Raw genomic sequence first — 17,151 nt, 5'->3', positions numbered from 1 at the left:
TCATCATTCATTAACAATTAAACTATTGCTAAGTTGGATATTTGTGTGATTTGGCCATTTGAATGGGACTTTCTAATTATATGGAAAATTTAATCGCCCAAGTAGCGTTACAGCGGTAGATTTTTTCATTAAAAAGAGTTATGTTTCTTGGTCACATCAAAGTTTCAAATTTTGCTCTGGAAAACGAATTCTTAATTTCCGCAGTCGGCTTTCTTCGTTTTTTTACGTACGTACAATTAACGATTGAATTTAACATTTGTACGCGTGCGCAGCCCTTAGTTAGAGAGAGAGAGAGATGTCTATATTTTGAGCTGTTTTTTTTAACGTTTACATGCAATAGACTATAGTTAAAACTTTCTAATAAGGGGTGAATCTTGTGGTTTACAAACGCAGTATGTAGAGAGTGCTTACTGTACTCATATTGTAGATGTTAAATATCCTTTATGATAATCCTATTTTGCTTCAAATAATTATCACAAATATAAAAAATCATACACATCAAAAACAGAGGAGCACACGACATGCGCAAAGAAAAAACGCCTTAAGCATTTTCAAATCGGTTCGGCAGCAGTGGTCCAAATGTCTAGCATTGCATCCGGAATTCCGTATAAGAATCTACTTAGAAGTCAAAAATGCGACTCCTACACATTGTCCTCTAAACTGTGTCATAAATTATAGAATAAACCGTACATCAATTCAACCCATTTCAAGGTGGAACTGCATGCTTTTTGATATGATTGGGCTATTTGTGGCGCCATGGATAATCCAAAAATAGAAGTCGATACGTGAAAATGCGTCGACAAAAAATCTTTCATCTGTTATATGACTGGAAAATTCTGTTATTAAAAACAACCGGCATGACAGTGACTACATAATAAGTTGGGAGTTCTACAATAGGGATCTTTTAGTGAAATGTTAGAGAAATTTAAGTTTAAATATATCCTTTGTGTTTGAATTACCACTTATGGTTGGTTGTGTCGTATTATGTAACAATCTGGAAATTTCTGTTTTAAGGTATTGTTCTCGAAAGTAAAACGCACCATTTACGCATCGTGTCGCGTTTTCATATTTTTAATAATTATGAAACAGTCAATGCGTGTCTTTTTGGTTATATTTCAGTTCTAGAAAAATGAGTTGTTGCTAGATTTATAATAACTGAAACGTTTTGTAACCACCATGTTAGAAATGGCAAATGCATAAGGATACTAAACACGAATGGCATAGCCATAATGGCACATCCTCCTATTAAATTTGACACAAAACCGGGGGCCAAATTCGCAGCGCCCTAAAATGATTAGAATCCAAGTCTTGTGACCAGGGTCCTGTTTCACGAAATTTTAACTAAAGATAAAATCCAAATTTTAGTAGTTACTTCAATTTTGATTGGCTAAGCACTACAATCAGTCTAATATTATCCAATCAAATTACTAAAATTTGGATTTTATCTTAGTTAAAATTTCGTGAAACAGGACCCAGTACCGTAATTTTATTTTAATCATACACGTCTGGTTAATCGAGACTAGGGAAAATAATTTCGTTCAATTAATTTCCAGTCTCAAATTTTTTCTTCGTATTTAGAGCTAGCAACAATGTAACTTCTAAAGTAACTAAAGCGCCCACTAACAACAGAGTTTTGCGGTTAAATAAAAGTAACTTTCACAGTCTTGCAGTGTCGGTATGTTGCCACGAGAGTGTAGCTAAAAGATAGAAAAAGGGCGAAACTACACGAGTTGTCTCTGAACCGAGATCCGTTACAATATATACGTCATTGGTTACAATCAACTAACTTAGAAATTAAATCGCTGAGTTTTAGCCAAAATTTTAATCTAGTTCTTAACTACTTATTTTTAAAAGTCCAACGAGTAAAGAATAATTTTTTACATGGCTTCATTGATATATAAGTGAATGAATATTGTCATGTGAATGTCTATTTTGGGCGACTGTTTGCGGCTTACAGTGCACGAGCGAGCCTGTGAGAGCACTTTTGATCCGCGTGACAACATGCTGTTAAAACAGGTCAGTTTATACAGTACACATCAAGCGGAAGTATGAAATTAGTCCTTAGTCGGACCTGGGCGGAAATGAAAAATCACGGACCTCAGTTTATTAATCCGCTCTGCCCACGCTCTAAATTCCGCTCTAAATTTCCACCGCGAATTTGAGTAAATCACCGACCACCGCGGATTTGCTAAACCACCGACCACCGCGGATTTGCTAAACCACCGACCACCGCGGATTTGCTAAATCACCGACCACCGCGGATTTGTTAGAACGCCGAGGAAATTGAAATATATCCAGCGCGAAATTTAATATGTTGAATTTTAACGTGCCTATTGTTACATGTATGCTGTACTTGTATCCATAATTTAGAAATCAAATTGTTTCAGATTCCGAAAACAACATTATCGGCATTTATGTAAAAGTGTGACTGCAAAAAATATGGAAATAATGATTTGTACAATGCACAGTTTAAAAGTTCGCTTACCTGTGTCATCATCAATACATGTATATAAATAACGGCATCGCCGACTCTTGTGTTTTTTTACATATATGGCATATTTTACTAAACTTATTCAATAATCATCTAGAAGTACATGTATATCCACGTATAGTTACATGCACATTTGTAAACATGTATGATTTACTCTTTTTGGAAGTACTCAAAACTCTATGTAGCAAATCTTGCACGAGTCTGTATTTAGTCCGTGTAAATTGAATTATTATCATACATGTCTTTCCATTAATTCCTTATACATTTACAAACATATACGTTGTCTTTTTTCTGTTACAATGTTGTTGTTTTAGGGTTTTTTTAAAAACAAAAACAATACGCTACGAAGCCCTTTACCTTTTTGTATGTCGGCAAATAATAAAAAAGTGAGTACACTCATAGTTTTAAGGTGGTGGTTTCCATCCAAAGCGTGTTGACATTGTAATTACAGGTGTTTATTCTGTTAACAGATTGTTTTGTTAGACATAACATCAAATCACAAACAAAGGAATATTTACAATTTTTATATATTTCAGATTTGGTGAATGAAAATCTCAAATGTAAATCAATGATCTTCATATAATAAAAATGCATGTGTAAATGTATATCATTATCATACGTTTGTAAAAGTGCCTATTGTTACATGTATGCTGTGCATTGTATCCATAATTTAGAAATCAAATTGTTTCAGATTCCGAAAAAAACATTATCGACATTTATGTAAAAGTGTGACTGCAGAAAATATGCAAATAATGATTTGTACAATGTATTAAGGTTCGCTTACCTGTGTCGTCATCAATATATACATAACAGCATCGCCGACTCTTGTGTTTTTTTTACAAATACGGCATATTTTACTAAACTTATTCAATAATCATCTAGAAGTACATGTATATCCACGTATTGTTACATGCACATTTGTAAACATGTATGATTTACTCTTTTTGGAAGTACTTAAAACTCTATGTAGCAAATCTTGCACGAGTCTGTATTTAGTCCGTGTAAATTGAATTATTATCATACATGTCTTTCCATTAATTCCTTATACATTTACAAACATATACGTTGTCTTTTTTCTGTTACAATGTTGTTGTTATAGGTTTTTTTAAAAACAAAAACAATACGCTACGAAGCCCTTTACCTTTTTGTATGTCGGCAAATAATAAAAAAGTGAGTACATTCATAGTTTTACGGTTGTGGTTTCCATCCAAAGCGTGTTGACATTGTAATTACAGGTGTTTATTCTGTTAACAGATTGTTTTGTTAGACATAACATCAAATCACAAACAAAGGAATATTTACAATTTTTTTTTTATTTTTCAGATTTGGTGAATGAAAATCTCAAATGTAAATCAATGATCTTCATATATTAAAAAATGCATGTGTAAATCTATATCATTATCATATGTTTGTTAAAGTGCCTATTGTTACATGTCTGCTGTGCATTGTATATATAATTTAGAAATCAAATTGTTTCAGATTCCGAAAAAAACATTATCGGCATTTATGTAAAGGTGTGACTGCAGGAAATATGCAAATAATGATTTGTACAATGTATCAAGGTTCGCTTACCTGTGTCGTCATCAATATATACATAATAGTATCGCCGACTCTTTTGTTTTTTACATGTACGACATATACTAAACTTATTCAATAATCATCTAGAAGTACATGTATATCCACGTATAGTTACATGCACATTTGTAAACATGTATGATTTACTCTTTTTGGGAGTACAATATACTACGAAGCCCTTTACCTTTTTGTATGTCGGCAAATAATAAAGAAAGGTGAGTACACTCAATAGTTTTAAGAAAGTTCAAATCTTAGCTTTCCATTCAAACCAGTGTTTTAACAATATTCTAATAGCGTATTTGTATTTTTTAACTGAGCGTATTTTTGTTCCTAGGTACAGGTGTGCTGGCATAAGAAATTGAAATATTTGTAAACGTCAGCTTACTACATGTATTTCCAGTAACAATTTTTTAACTTTTAAGTTTTAGTTTGGATTTGGTGAATGGCAATCTCACATGTAAATCAATGATCTTCATATATTAGAATATGCCTGCGTAAATGTACATCATTATCATGTTTGTATTGTAATTCCTCAATAAACCAAGTGTTGCATGTAATTTGATATGGTACGCGTGGGTGCCTATTTCCTCCCATTCAACCCCCAGCAAGCAACACATAGAACATAAAGCCCCCACACCAAAGAAAAATATTTTTTAAAAAAAAAGCCATCATGGTAAAACAACATATTGAGAACAGTTTTTACACAACTTTAATATCCAGTTAATCCCTAGTAGCATAGTTAACACGCCGGCAAACATCAATTACTAATACATCGGCAAAGTAACAAAGATCAAAATGATTAATTAATTGTTTAGAAAACCTGATTAGGGCTTCCTGTGCTCAAATGTTTTAGAAGAGAATATAAGAGCAGTCTGAAAAATTGGAAGTTTATTACTCTTTATGCTACAACCATGTTACGAGACCAAACTAAAGAACCGAGCCACTACCTTGCTTCGTTTGACGACGGCAATTTTAAAGTTGTCACCCGGTCCAGGATATTTGCCGAGGGGAGAATACGGGTAGGGAAGAGATATCAGGTGCAGTGGGGGACCAATATACAGGTCGAAGAGGCCGACATTATATCAAGTGGTGAATGGATCGATTTGGAAAGGGAGAAGAAGTCAAAAATACAGACTCTTAAGACAGTAGCCGCCCCGAACAGACCCGCGACATCAAAAACTACAGCCAAAACTACAGCCAAAAGAAAGCCAACCCAAACCGAACCAACGCCAACACCAAAGAGAAAAGTAAGAATAATATATTTTTATTAGCCATATCAATATTTTAGCACGTTTAGTAAAATCACAAATATTTAGACAAAAAAATCCACGAGTTGAAACTCAATATAGTAAAAAAACAATATTTTAGCATGTGTAGTAAAAAGTTTAAAAACACAGATAAAATAACAAATATTTACACAAATAAATCCATGAGTTGAAACTCGATATAGCAAAATAAATATTTTAGCACGTATAGTAAAAAAACCCAGGTAAAATCAATGAGTTGAAACTCAATATAGCAAAAGAAATATTTTAGCACATGTAGTAAATAAAAAAAAATATTTTCACAAAAGAAATATTAACACGGGTTCACTTAACACAAATTGACTTATTGTCCACTTACGGCCTTCAGTTTTGTTTGTAATTCTTCGGTTCTCAATTTAGTTTCAAAATGTACGCAGTCTTTACCAACTGAAGGTTCTGGTCCGAATAATTTTTTGGGGATATCGCCTGTTGCGCGTCCACCTATCGCCACAACTACAGGTACGACCTTATACAAATGGTCCACAAACCTCTGGCAAACTTCTGTCGTCAACTCAGCTGCCCAAAACTCTTCACAATAGTTTATTAATTCTTCCTTTGTTCGTGGGTTTCTCTTGCTGACGTTTCTCATGAGCATGTTCCAGACCATTTCAATTGGGTTCAAATCCGGACTCTCGGATGGCCATGGGCACCAGTTGATTCCATTGTCCTTCATGAAGTTCTTAGATAACTTGGATGTGTGTTTTGGGTCATTATCTTGCTGGAATCTGTGTCCATCGGGAAAAATGCTTTTTATGTATGGTAGAAGTGTCTTTTCTAATATTTCTGTGACATAAAAATTGCTGGCCATGATCCCATCGAAAATCAGAAGATTGGTTGGGCCTTTTTTACTTATTCCACCCCATAAGTGTAGTTTTAAAGGATGTTTGGGTCTGGATTGGTGGGGTGCTCCTGCATCTTTTCTTCTGTATGCCACAGTCTTGTTGTCGTGCAGTTGAATAGTACATTCGTCTGTAAATATGACGTTTTCGAATAGGTCGTTTGTTTCAATTAGATCTTGACAAAATGCAACACGATTTTCTTTGTTTTTCTCTCGAATAAGCTGGCAATACCTAGGAGTTGTTGCTGTATATCCAACTGCAGCTATGCCTCTTTGAACCGTTGACAGACTTACGTTGGCCCCATTTTCCCGTAAAACAGTTCTAACGTCCCTTGACGAAGAGTTACAATCTCCCTGCAAAGTAGATTTAATCAAACACAAATTATCTTCCGTCAGTTTCCGGAACTTTGGCTGGCGTTCTGTCGTATCTACAGTGTGATGAATATGACCGTCTTCGTGCTTTTTGATAACCTTCCTTACTGCTACCCAAGTGACTGTAATTTCCTTCTCTTCTAAAAACCTTTTAATTCCGGTAGGGGTCCAACCTTTCTGGTGCAGTTCTATTATCTCTAGTATGTTGTGGTGTGGTATCTTGAAAGGCATTGTAAAACAAAGTGATCATCATTTCACTTCTCTACTGATTTATAGGCCATCATTACACATCTTTTGACACTTAAATACATATTAAACCAGATGTCATCAGGTTGTTGGGTTTGCAGGTCAGAAATCTAGACATCCAGGCGTTACTTACCATGGTGTTACTATACACTGTCGCCATGATTTTGTCACATGTCATTAGAAAAAGAAGCCGATTTAGGAGATTAATTTGATTTCTCTACTAATTTGTAGGCCATCATTACACATCTTTTGACACTTAAATTTAACAAGATGTCATCGGGTTGTTGGGTTTGCAGGTCAGAAATCTAGACATTCAGGCGTTACTTACCACGGTGTTACTATACACTGTCGCCATGATTTTGCCACATTCGTCATTAGAAAAAGAAGCCGATTTAGGAGATTAAATAACTTATTTTAATTAGTTTATTCACCGTCAAGGCAGTCCGTATTCGACAATCATATCATTTGGATATGTATACAAATAATATCTTTCCATGTCGGTCACTATTTTTAAATACTTTATTACGTCATTTAGGGCGTCATTATTACATGTACACGTTACTTATTAGCAATTATCTTGGACCATCTTTTGTTGGTAATGTAAGCATTCAAACCATTAATTAATTATCCTACTGTTCTGGGCTAATGAAGACGGGCATACGCCATGCAGTGTGCTATGAGTGAAAGTTTGCCCGGACAGCGGCGATACGGCCTACTCTTATATCGAATTCCAACTGCCAAGGGATCTTTTACGTGCACACCAATGTGTACACGGGACCTCGGTTTTTCGTCACATCCGAACGACTATGCGTTGTCCCTTGCCAGGCCCTCAATTATTAAAGTATCGATGCTTTTGATTAGCAGGGCGTCATTATTACATGTGCATGTTAATCATTATCAGCAATTATCTTGGATCATTTATGTCATAATAATCATATAAATGTATCAAGTAGATGTATTGACAGCAATACGGCATCCGGTTCATCCATTAAGGTACATGAAATATAAAAAAAGACACATATTAATATGATAAAAGTAACAATGCGTGATTTATGTATGGTGTATAACATACTCTTTATTTTATTTTCAGAAGTATGCCTCCGTGGTGCGGAGATTGGTAATTGGATCCCCAGTCACCACAGCGTTGCCTGAACCAATTGCCACATCGACACCAATACAGACACAAACAGCACTAGCCTTGGAACCTGCACCAACAGCCACATCAGCACCAGCAGCCACATCAGCACCAGCAATGCCAACACCTGAACCAATTGCCACTTCGACACCTATACAGACACAGACAGCACCTACTTTTACACCAGCACCAATGCAAGCACCAGCAGCCACAACAGCACCAGCAGCCACGACAGCACCAGCAGCCACAGCCACAACAGCACCAGCAGCCACAGCCACAACAGCACCAGCAGCCACGACAGCACCAGCAGCCACAGCACCAGCAGCCACAGCCACGACAGCACCAACAGCCACAGCCACGACAGCACCAGCAGCCACAGCCACAGCCACAACAGCACCAGCAGCCACGACAGCACCAGCAGCCACAGCCACAACAGCACCAGCAGCCACAGCCACAACAGCACCAGCAGCCACAGCCACAACAGCACCAGCAGCCACAGCCACAGCCACAACAGCACCAGCAGCCACAGCCACAGCAGCACTAGTGATGCCAATGCCAACAACTATCCAGTCAGCACTAGCCTTGGCACCTAGATTTACACCAGCACCAAATGCCGTGGCACCAATGCACCAATGCACACCAGCACCAATGCACACACCAGAGCCCACAACAGCACCCATGCCAATCCAAGCACCAGAACCCATAACAGAGTTCGACTTTTCACTACTAACAGTCTTGCCCGATTTAGAAGATTTGGAGCAGAATAACGGTAATAATAGATGTGGATGTAGCTCCGCCATGCAGCAATCTCTAGACGCAATAATGTTAAGACTAAAAACAATAGAAGAAAATCAAGATAAAATTATGAAAATGAGAACACAAATCGGGCATGAGCCACTTGAAATTCACCAACCATCAACTTCTGCCTGTACAGACGTCACAGTTTTTGATGATATACAAGCTGAATATAGAATTTCTATTGCAGAATTAAAAAAAATAAAAAAACATTCATTAAATATTGGTAATTTTGCCGTAAAAGTAACCGCTAGACTATTCCCCGAATTGTTCACGGAGGAGAATAAAAGGCATTACTTTTCGTATTTTGGAGGGGGGAAAAGGCAAAAGGATGAGCTTGATCACAAAAGAAAATCAATTTTAAAACGATATGTGCTTTTTTATTTTCCCGAGGTGTCGGATAATAAAGTATGGAAAGACCGGATCGTACCGAGGATAAACGAAGCGCTAAGGAGGAAATGATAGTGACGACAAATCTATATCTAGCCGTGTATATACATGTATATATATATTTCATGCACCATAAAAAAAAAAATATAAAAAAAAACCAACGAAAATATTGATGAACTTTTTTATGTTGATGTATTAACATGTTAATATGTAATTATCAGAACTGCTGTTCATAATATCGACGAATCGATAGCTAGCACTGTATATATATGTATGTATTTTTAATACACAAATACACCATAAAAATATATATAAAAACAACGAAAAACATCATCTATTCTTCTAAAAAATAAATAAATATATGAAAATATGTAATTACCAGAACTGTTGTTGATAATATGTAAACTGCCCCATGGGTAAATAACGCATTGAGAAGGCAATTATATAACTACCTGAATATGTAATTACCAGAAATGTTGTTGATAATATATTGTCAGTGTATATGCAAAATTGTAATTAAATTTGATACTTTAAACGCATTATGAATAAAAAAATATCTGACGGATTGATTGTTATTCTTATCTGTTCAATAACTGAAACGATTTCATCTGTTTTGCAAATTGGGGATCTGTCATAAGATTGGGCTTGTGTTATGATACAGAAGTCAGTTTTAAAGCCGAAAACGAAATAAAACTAAAATTAGTAACCAGTTTTTCAGCTCCTTCATCCACCCATAAATGTATATATTGAATGCTGTTAAATATGGGTTGCCGAATTATCTTTTTCAACTGACATACAAGAGAATATATATTCCCAGCCATTTATGCTGCATGTACTTCTACAAAAATCCTTAAATTATTGTTCATAATTAAAGCTGAAGGGGCGAATTGCTACCTCCTGAATATATTTTCAAGACACTGCTATCAGAATTCGCAAACATGGTTTCATTGTCTGCTTGTCGGATTAAGCGTTGAAATCCACAGTAGCTACATGTACGTGTATGTGCTTTGTGACCGATGTATACATGTCGCCTATTTTCCGATAGTGCTATCAGAATTCACGAAACATGGTTTCATTGTCTGCGTGTAAAATTAACCGTTTTCACCCACAATACATGTGGCTACATGTACATACAGTACATTTTCTTTGTGATATGATTCACGATTCTAATACTGATGAAAATCAGGAATAAAGGATAGATTTAGGATATACATGTAACGGTAGGTTTTAGTTACTTTTCATAATCAATTTGCGAAGAAAGTATACTGAAAACCATGGGGCATAACAGGCGAACGGTTAACCTGCGTTATTGTTCCAATACCACAGCAACAATATGGACGACATTCATCTATACATTGCGGACCATTCTCGGCCGACTATATTTAATTTTCGCGGACTATAATCCTCCGACTATTTTATATTTTCGCGGACTATAATCCGCCGACCTTTTTTATATTTTCGCGGACTATAATCCGCCGACTTTTTTATATTTCCGCCGCGTTTTTTCCGCCCAGAATGCCTACATTTCCGCGGAGTGAAAATGAGAAAACACCGCGATTCTTGAGCGGAAAAAACACCGACCAAGGACTAATTTCATACTTCCGCCTGATGTGTACTGTATAGTAGAGATAATTGAGTCTGTGGGTCTTTCTATATAGAGAATAGCAGGGTTTTCTTCTTCTGAAAGTCTATGTTCTAGAAGTCTTACTTCTACTCACTTCTATGTTAAATTCAAGCCTTTTTGTTTTTAATAGAATAGTAACTTGCGTGCACAACCTGGAGAAAAGGGTACTTGCGCCCCCCCCCACTCCCCCGGGCCTGTGCAATACAAAACACTATTTTGTTAACAGACGTCTGTACTTAAAATTATATGTTATGAATCAGCATTGAATTAGCCTTTCAATGGTGTTATTTATATTTTGGTACGTTAATTATATGCCGAGAAATTGTCCGTTGAATAGTGCATACGGCATATCGAGGGATTTTCTTGACGTCAAATTTCATGGCACACAGTTTTTTTCAACTTTCTAGTTTTGTATGCTAGTTTTAGTCCTTTGGTAGCTAATTGTGACACATGGGAGATCCAGAATTCTTGTCCAATCAAAAAGAGGGAATGCTAAATTTTATAAAACCGCTGAATTTCTAACTCAATTAGGAGCCGAGATAGGCCAAATTGAAGAAATAATTAGCTTTTTAATATTATTTATAGAATGAAATTTTTACACGCGTACGCGGATTTGTGAAGAAGAATATGTTTTCTACAAACTGCAAAAAAATATGTGAGTGAGGGGTAGGCGTCAATTCTCGACACAAAATCCAGGGGGCGTGGCAAGTATGTAGGGAGTAGGGTTGTGACGATACAGAGTCGGTTTGTATCGCGATACAGAAGGGAAAATATCGCGATACAATATCTTTGCCAAATTAAGAAATAAAAAAAACAACAAAATAATAGTTTTCAACCTTTTAATTTAAGATAACATTATTAATATTATAAATCTAATAACAGAATGATTTTAAAAGATATATTTTCATCTTATGTTTATAAATTATAAGTGCAATATTTTTATTTAATTTTTATAACTTTTTGGTTTTAAAATGTAGTAATTTATTATGACAGTTAAAAAGATAAAATAAAACTTCAACTTCGAGGCATTCGGCAAACCTCGGTCGTTTCCGGTACACCCTACATCTGCCGAGATCAAGGTTTCGAGGTATAACTCCAAGCTATAAATAGGTCAGTCACAAAGCACTTAACTATTTGATTGGTCGATAAGACGGGGGTTTACCAAGATTGATTTTGTAGTCACACGCAAACAAGTTTTTATGCCGTCATCTCAACTCATCATAGAATTCGTGTTACCATTACTAGGTCAATATCAATATTATTTGGCTCTCAAACCGAACTGTGTTTACTGACTTTACTAATTTAAAATAAGCATACTATAATTGAACTCGCTAATAATTGATGAGGTTTAAAGCACGGACCGGGCACTACTTTGTTTTACGACTTAAATTGTACGAGAATATCCAGTCCGTAATGTCGTTAGAATGTGTTGTTCAATTTACGACTGGCTAATTTATCGAGACCGCGTGGCTGCCATTGGTAAATTTATTACTACCTGCGATTTAAGTATTATTTCTTTTCTATGGCAATTTTGCGAAAAACTAGGGTATTTCCCGCCGATGTCGTTGAGTCTTTTGATCATCATTTGTTGTATCACGGTATACCGATATTTCAATATTTTGACGATACAAATACCGTCAAATTTTTATATCCCGGTATATCATACATACCGGTTATCGTCACAACCCTAGTACCGTATAGGGTTGTGACGATACTGAGTCGGTTTGTATCGCGATACAGAAGGGAAAATATCGTGAGTTTGTATCGCGATACAATATCTTTACCAAATTAAGAAATAAAAAACCCAACAAAATAATAGTTTTCAACCTTTTAATTTAAGATAACATTATTAATATTATAAATCTAATAACAGAATGATTTTAATAGATGTATTTTCATCTTAATATGTATGGGCCATGTTTACAGTAGTTTACACATACATGTTTTTAATTATTTAGGCACATAGGCCACAAATATTTAAATTTGGTACCATTAACTAGCAACACATTAAATTATCAAATTAACATTACTTCAAATTAAGTCCTAAAAAGAGCATTTTGTTTACATTGTCCGGTAAGAGTCTATTTCTAAAAGGCGTTACAATTAGCCAGGGCTCTATAAAAGTTGAGTGTGCCTGCGCACACACTTGAAAATGTGCCTGCAGGGTCATACTCAAAAGGAGAGTATTCAATTGCCAGGTATATAGTATGATTGTGGGGGGGGGCTTACGAAAGCTTCTTGGGTTGGACTCGGCAGAAGAAGAAATTATAAATAATTTTTAGTACCTTTTTTATTATGGTTTCTAAATTGTATTAATGTATTATAGATTACTTTAATAATAAAGATTATGTTTGATGTGCATATTGTTGTTGTTTGGGGTTGATATAAACATAGAATAGATGCCTACCGGCTTCAAACAACTTCATTAAATCCCTTTGCCCAGCCAGGTTGTCATTCGTTAAACTTAACTTCCAGTGTAATTCGGATACTAACAAGAGTTGTTTCCCTTGATGATGACAAGATATTCATGCACCGTAACTAAAATAACTGTTGTTCTGATGTGGCCTAAATTATTTTTCAATATTCCACTTACAGTGTATTTAAATTAAAAAAAAAAATCTAATTTACCATTTATTTAAATGCAAAATCAAAAGTGATAGTTCATACGTCGCGTGCTATTCTTTTAATCATCGACTGGCAGGGCTCCTTAAAAGTTGAGTGTGCCTGCACACACACTTGAAAATGTGCCTGCAGGGTCATACTCAAAAGGAGAGTATTCAATTGCCAGGTATATAGTATGATTGTGGGGGGGGGGGACTTACGAAATCTTCTTGGGTTGGATTCGGCAGAAGAAGAAATTATAAATAATTTTTAGTACCTTTTTTATTATGCTTTCTAAATTGTATTAATGTATTATAGATTACTTTAATAATAAAGATTATGTTTGATGTGCATATTGTTGTTGTTTGGGGTTGATATAAACATAGAATAGATGCCTACCGGCTTCAAACAACTTCATTAAATCCCTTTGCGCAGCTAGGTTTTCATTCGTTAAACTTAACTTCCGGTATAATTCGGATACTAACAAGAGTTGTTTCCCTTGATGATGACAAGATATTCATACACCGTAACTAAAATAACTGTTGTTCTGATGTGGCCTAAAGTGTATTTAAATTTAAAACAAATATCTAATTTACCATTTATTTTAATGCAAAATCAAAAGGTGATAGTTCATACGTCGCGTGCTATTCTTTTAATCATTGACTGACATTCTACTAGAATTGTCACTTAATTAAGCAGAGGTCACAGGTGATAGGTCATAACTCACAGGTGGAATCGCTAACGTCGCGTGCTGATGTTTTTATCATCGACTAGCTTATTCTAGTAAATTATTATACAGTAATCAAAGTAAACAAAAAAACAAACAAAAAAACAACAACAATAAAAACTAGAACTGCAAAGCAGTAATGACGGGTTTCACCGGTGCCCCGTCACCCTTGAACATATGTCACTTCCGGTACCGATGAAACCATTAAACAGGTTTCCATATAAGCATTGCACACATCAAATAAAATGTATGCAGAATCAACCAAATCCAGCAATATCAATATCGAATAATAATTGCCACTTTTATAGACCAAATACCTTGAAAAGTGACTTGTATAAAATCGTCTATTAGGCTAATCTGCAACCGTACAAGTTAGAAACCATTTTTTGGTATCTGTATGATCATATGGGTTCAATCTATTAGTTGATTGGAATCAAATTTCATAATTTTAAAAACATTACAAATCAGACTCATTTTATTAAAATATCTGTTTTAAAGGCTAAAAATACAGTTTTTGCCAAAATGACGCTACTTCCGGTGATAATGAAAATCTTAAATTACTTGAATGAAATCGTAAATGGCGTTAGGTGTCACACACTGAAAATTTCATGAAAATCGAATAATAATTGATACTTTTATGGACCAAAAACCTTGAAAAGTTACCGTTTGAAAATCGTCTATTTCTCTGCAATTGAACAAGTTAGAAACCATTTTGTGATATCTATATGATCGTATGGGTTCATTCTATTAGTTGATTGGAATCAAATATCAAAATTTAAAAAAGAATAACAAATACGACTCATTTGAATAAAATATCTCTTTTATAGGCTAAAAATACATTTTTTGCCCAAATGATGTCATTTCCGCTGACAGTGAAAATGTTAAATTGGTTTGACCTAGTCAAAATTAGCACCATTTCAAATGGTAAAAAATATGAAAATCGAATAATAATTGACGTCTTTACAGGCAAAATAACGTGAAAAGTGACGCATGCGAAAATTGCCTATTTCTCGGCATACGCACATATTTGTTTTTATACTCCCACATTGAAATGTGGTCGTATATTGTCGTGGTCCCCGGCTGGCGGTCCGGCGTCCACAATTGCTTGTGGACGCTCTAGAGGCTAAAGTTAATATCCAATTGACTTTAAATTTATACACATTGTTTAAGGTCATGAGACAAAGAAGCCTATTGATTTTCAGCGATTTCAGATAATTACTGCCAGAGTTATGGGCCTTGATCACTTAGAAAAATCTTGTGGACGCTCTAGAGGTCAAAGTTAATATCCGATTGACTTCAAATTTATACACAGTGTTTAAGGTCATGAGATGAAGAAGCCTATTGATTGTCAGTGATTTCCAATAAATACTGCCAGAGTTATGGCCCTTGATCACTTTGAAAAATCTTGTTGACGCTCTAGAGGCTAAAGTTAATATCCGATTGACTTTAAATTTATGCACAGTGTTTAAGGTCATGAGACAAAGAAGCCTATTGATTTTCAGCGATATCCAATAATTACTGCCAGAGTTATGGCCCTTTATCACTTTGAAAAATCTTGTGGACGCTCTAGAGGCTAAAGTTAATATCCGATTGACTTTAAATTTATGCACAGTGTTTAAGGTCATCAGACAAAGAAGCCTATTGATTTTCAGCGATTTCTGATAATTACTGCCAGAGTTATGGCCCCTGATCATTTTGAAAAATCTTGTGGACGCTCTAGAGGCTAAAGTTAATATCCGATTGACTTCAGATTGGTACACAGAGTTTAAGGTCTTGAGACGAACAAGTATATTGATTTTCAATGAATCTTTATGACTTGAACAGCTAAATCCATGATGTTAAAAGTTTTGTATACTAAACATTAGCACGGGACAGAACTTTATAAAAACCAAACAAATTCTAATGGTTTTCTGATAATTACTTAATGAGTTGTTACTCTTAATCAGATTTTAATGTATTATAAATGTTTCATTACCGAAAAAAGTAAAAATATGCGAAAACTCTTGTTGACTGCCCGGACGATATAGCTGCTGTGGACGTAAGTTTCGTTGCCTGGCAACCTATCTTTAAAAGTTACGAAGAAATATTTTAAAATATGAAGTCGCTGAATGGGTTGTAAATTGTCAATTCATTGTAAATCAACTTTTCCCAACGGACGTCGGCAATACCGAAGAATGGACGATATTCAACAAATATGCAATTCATTCGAGAATTTTCGACACTATACTCAGATTCTAAATCTGAACATAGTTTCTAAAATTGGGCAAACTAATTACAAGACATGAAAAGTAAACGCCATTGCATTACTACTCACCCGTAAGTTACTAGACGGCTCTCAGTAAAGTGGTAATTTGGCATAAAATCTAAACGCCTTAAATAATTAACACTCTGTTCATTTCTTGACAACGTCCGGGAAAATAAACGCCATGTCTAAAAACTAAACCCCTTTCAAATCTAAATGGTAGTGTTCATTTCTAAAAAACATCCCGAGAAACTGGACGGTCGTAAAGCAGACGATCATTGTCAAAAGTAAACAGTGTTTCTTAATCTACACGGTAGCACAAACTGGGCGGTTTTTGGTGAATCTTGACGGCATTTAACACATTCTTGACGGCAATCTATTAGCCGGATACGTGTATTAAATTCTTCAATTTCTTGACGATAAGCTTAGTTTCTTTTCTTTTTTCATAAAGTCTTGACGATACCCGGTCCCTAGTGATATACGTCGCCATAGTAACGAAGAGGTGGTTTATCGTTAATTACCCACTCCGTTGAAAATTACATTGATATTTTACGTTGAAAAATCGTCTGGATAATATTTCTTTTATTCTTTGAATAAAATGGTTTCCGAGCTTGAAACTACCAATGCCAATCGGAATATTTTTGATGACAGTTCGGCAGACTGCGAAAACACACTGCTGCTGACACGAAAAAGAGCATTTCTTCTATCACTCATATGGGAATATTTTAGTTTAAAAAGGACACCCGACAAGTCTGTTAACCAGATATTGAGTTAATGAATATTTATTCGGTATTATTCCAGCTGATCAGAA

General features: G+C 35.3%; 1 long non-coding RNA gene across 3 annotated transcripts in view; it reads left to right on the top strand.

Moving 5' to 3' along the window:
• The window catches only part of LOC130012436 (uncharacterized), a 182,575-nt gene that overhangs the window by 16,836 nt on the left and 148,588 nt on the right, over window positions 1-17,151 (top strand). The gene's annotated exons all lie outside the window — the stretch shown is intronic.

This window comes from Patella vulgata, chromosome 4 (assembly GCF_932274485.2).
Source record: "Patella vulgata chromosome 4, xgPatVulg1.2, whole genome shotgun sequence".
NCBI lineage: Eukaryota > Metazoa > Mollusca > Gastropoda > Patellidae > Patella > Patella vulgata.
This window is presented reverse-complemented; position numbering and strand designations above follow the sequence as displayed.